Source organism: Rosa rugosa, chromosome 6 (genome assembly GCF_958449725.1).
Source record: "Rosa rugosa chromosome 6, drRosRugo1.1, whole genome shotgun sequence".
Lineage (NCBI taxonomy): Eukaryota > Viridiplantae > Streptophyta > Magnoliopsida > Rosales > Rosaceae > Rosa > Rosa rugosa.
Window position 1 is genome coordinate 46,357,062 of NC_084825.1, and position 4,735 is coordinate 46,361,796.

Sequence of the window (4,735 nt, forward strand, 5' to 3'; positions counted from 1 at the left end):
CGTAGGGGTAAAATTAAAAACCACAAGGTTAATTTTGAGCATCACTCCAAACCATAAGAACTACTTATAACTTTTACCCTTCTTTTTTATAGTAGAATGGGCAAATGGGCCGGCCTGGCTCAATTTATTTTAAACGGACTTATTCATATTTTGTGTCGGCCCATTTATTATCCGACCGGTTATTTATAAATTATTATCTCCTTCCAGAGGCGGAACTACATGGGGGCGGGAGATGGCCCTGGCCCCCCCAAACTTCTGAAAATGTACATGTGTGCATCTGTAATTGGTTGTGGATTTAATGAGATTGAGACCATAATCATCATGATTGGCCCCCTCAATTACTCAGCCATGCATGAACTGATGAAAGCAATAAGAAATAATAATATATTTCACACAATTTGTTTATCTAATCTATTAATAAATGCTTGTGAAAAAATAAAAAGAAGACCTAAATGAATGCTGTAAAAGAAACCATTAATACGTAACTTAAAATATTAAAGCTTGATTTACAACTGATAAATATATAGGGAAATGATGGAAAAGGTTACATTAGAGTGTGAAATGATAAAAAAATCACCTAGTTTCCCACTTGATAAAAAGGTCCATTATAAATTGTTAGTAATATTAATTTAGTCCTTATTAATAATGAGATGATGTTAAAAAAGGTCAATTTTTAATTTTTTTGATTCCGATTCTGCCCTTCAAGCCAATTCACTCTCTATATTCTCCTCCTCCTCCACAAAGTCACAGACCTCCTCTCTCGAGTGTCAATGGCGAAGAACGACGCGTCCTTTGGATCAGTGGGTGAGTTCTTGAAGCGGTGCCAGCAATCCGGCGAGTCTTCGACGATCGACATCTCCAGAGATCATAGCCAAACGGGCACATGAGGCTCTACGATGATCTCCTTACCAACGGGTTTGATTCTCTTCTCAATTCTCCCTAATTTTTTTCAGCTCTGGTATTTGTAGTTGTAGTGAATTGAAGGTTCTGGAACTTGGAATTGGAATCAGGTAATACATGACGCGGCTGTGGATTGGGACAACACCTCAGATTGTCGCTCTGACTGTGGATACAAGGAGTACAGTCACTTATGTGCCTTACTCTGACTGTGAACCGTGTGGTAACCATCAGGTTCAGCTTCATTTCCATGCTTGACTTAGTCATTAACTTAGTTACTTTTGTGATCTGTTTATTCCTGATTGATTTTCCATCAAATTCAACCTTCTCTGATTTTATTGCTATTGCTTTGTTCTCAACATCTGGATCGCTGTAGGGGTTTTGCTTTTAGATGCCTTTGTATTGGTGTTTCCCTTTCTAGGCTTGATTTGTGGTTCTGTACTCCTTGGTCCCCGACCTTGTATCCAAGTTGTTCACCAAATCTACATATACATGAGTATATTCGAATTAGATCGAACCCCCAATGACCTTTCATATATTGCAAAAGGTTATTTAGTTTGGTACAGTTAGATACTTGTTTATCATCAATCCATCATATAGTTATTCTCGATTAATCATATAGACAATTTTAACAACAGACTTCACTCCTTTGATTAAGTAGTTAATGGAAAATTTCAACAGTAGATGACAAAAGTTTACAACACAACTAACAGCTAATGATCTTTTGTAATTATATACTTAGATTTTCTTGGTAAAACATAGAACAACAGGATATAAGTTATAACTCGAAAGAAATCTAAATTTTTAATTACCTGCTTTGGTCATGCCGATACCGCTGTCAATGATAGAGAGGGTATTGTTGGTCTTATCAGGGACGAGCCTGATGAAAAACTCCGGTTGAGCATCAAGTGTTTTATATTTGACTAGCCGTTCATAATAGTTGGGGTTGATTTATGCAGGCGTATGTAACTGATGGAAGAAGTTTTTGACCATCTTAAATGCACAAAAGATGGTTTGAGCTCTGATGAAGTTAAAGAGCGGTTGAATTTATTTGGTTATAATAATTAAGCTTGAAGAAAAGAAGGTCAGGATGCAAATGTTAAGCATGAGTATCCATATATGTATGTGTAGTTGTGTACATACTGGTTATCATTGCTTTGATTCAATTCTTCATCGTTACACTTTTCTATTGACATATAGGAAAGCAAACTTTTGAAGTTTTTGGGCTTTATGTGGAATCCTCTGTCCTGGTTCATGGAAGCTGCAGCTATCCTAGCCATTGTTTTTAGCCAAGGAGGGGCAAATCTACACTATAACCCTTGCTCCTCTTTTTTTTCCTTATCTTTCCCCTCTCTTCCTGTAGAGTACAAAGTGTTGAAAACAAGAAGGTAATGCTTGCATCAGTTATCTTGAAGATTAAACTTTGACATGAACTTAGTTTTAATCTCTCTCACTTTTTAACTTAAAAACATCAAGCGTTTTATATCAATTAAACTTACTAAGGAAAAAAAAAACATCGGGATGGTTTTCTCTAGAGTGCAATGAATTCTGCAGATCCTAGATTACTACATGGTGACGTCTCCTTTTTTGTGCATATATATGATGCAAGTTATCATGATTTTGTTGGCATCATTATCCTACTTATTATTAATTCTACCATCAGTTTTATAGAGGAAAACAATGCAGGCAATGCTGCTGCTGCTCTTATGGTTCAGTCGGCCCCAAAAGCGAAGGTCATTCTCTTCAAACATTACTTTTGGATAAGCTAGTCCAGTGCAGGTTTACATACCATTTCTTCTTTTGTTTCTTGTTGAAATTGATGAGTTCCAAATTTGGTCTCTCTGTGTTTATTTTTTATTTTTTTATTTATTACCAGGTTTTACGTGACAGAAAATGGACAGAAAAAGATGCGGCAAGATTGGTTCCTGGAGACATAATTAGCATCAAACTTGGTGATATCGTTCTATCTGGTGCACGCCTTCTTGAAGGTGATCCTTTAAAGATTGATCAGGTGACATGAAACAGATCGTGCTTAGAAAACTCTGTTCATGACTCGAGTCAACAATCAAGGAATATTATATATCTGTATTGATGATGCAATATATATCTGAAGTATATCATTTCTGAACTTGATGTTCTCTCTATCACATGTAGTCTGCTCTTACCGGAGAATCGCTTCCTGTGACCAAAAATCCTGGTGATGTGGTTTACTGAGGATCAACATGCAAACAAGGAGAACTTGAAGGAGTTGTTATTGCAACTGGTATCCATACTTTCTTTGGAAACTCAGCTGATCTTGTGGAGAAAACGATACATGTTAGCCATTTCTAGAAGGTTTATTTCACATTTTCCACATTGTATTAATCATAGATGAGCTAATCTTATGGGTTAACAGATGGGAACAATTTCTATAAATTGTATTAATGACCAATTTCGCTGATGCTAAATGTTAACAAAAAGTAATATTTGTTTGATGGTACGTTGCAGCTTTTAACATCAATTGGATACTTCTGCATCTATTCAATGGTTGTTGGAATGTTTATTGGAATACCAGTTGGAATTCAGAGGAGGGAGAGTGGTCGTGCTGCTGTTGTTATTGCAAACCTACTCGTCATCCTAATTGGTGGGATCCCTATTGCTATGCCAACTGTTCTTTCCATTATGATGACCAGTGGTTCACATCGGTTGTCTCAGCCGGAACATGAGCTAATCTTGAGTCTCGAGTCAGGATAAGGAGTAAAGAATTGAAGATATCAGATAAGCCTAAAATTTTCTCTCCTACTTAAAAGATAATGTAAGATTGTTAGGACTTTCAAATTAATTATTATTTTCTTCATTTCAGGGAGTGTTGAACATGAAAAGGGCGTCACAGCATTCCAGTTTCAGGTGAGATATATAGTTGTATATAGTTCTTGTTACATGTGTACTAATAAAGATCTGTCACTTGGTATGGATGATTATTGTCCTGAAACTGATTATATACTCTATTTGAATGCTTTGGCAGAGCCATAACCACTTTGCAAACGCATCTGTCGCAAGTGGAATCTGAAGACGCTGAACCAAAAATTTTCTAATTACAATAGCTTGGATCTCTGCAAATATAGAGCTCATATAACCAAGACATTTGCGGAATTTAGGCAATGATGGATCTCTGCAAATTTAGAGTTTTAGAAATTTGTTTAGGGCTTAGGATGCAAGTCATTGGCCAATTGTAAACTCCAGCTTACTGAATCAATTAGTTTTTTTGTATTTTTTTATAATGTCACTATTATGTTTAGTTTTCCTTAATGAAATATTAATTTTATAGATCTTTTGCAGCTCATTCAAGTTTTAGACATCTTCTGAATTTTATTAACTTGTGACTTGGCTACTGACAGTGACATGGTCAGTGACATGGTCAGTTACTTAGTTAGTGACATGTGATTAACAGTGACTTGACTATTAACTTGTGAGTTGGCTACTGACAGTTACTTGGTCAGTGACATGGTCAGTTACTTAGTTAGTGACATGTGATTAACAGTGACTTGGCTATTAACTTATGACCTGGCTACTGACAGTTACTTGGTCAGTGACATGGTCAGTTACTTAGTTAGTGACATGTGATTAACAGTGACTTGGCTATTAACTTGTGACCTGGCTACTGACAGTTACTTGGTCAGTGACATGGTCAGTGACATGGCCAGTGACTTAGTTAGTGACATGTGATTAACAGTGACTTGGCTATTAACTTAAGACTTGGCTACTGACAGTTACTTGGTCAGTGACATGGCCAGTTACTTAGTTAGTGACATGTGATTAACAGTGACTTGGCTATTAACTTGTGACTTGGCTACTGACA

General features: G+C 36.4%; 1 pseudogene; it reads left to right on the plus strand.

Moving 5' to 3' along the window:
* The first annotated feature begins 765 nt into the window (after positions 1–765).
* On the plus strand, positions 766–4,148 carry LOC133717630 (ATPase 7, plasma membrane-type-like; annotated as a pseudogene).
* Positions 4,149–4,735: the final 587 nt, after the last annotated feature.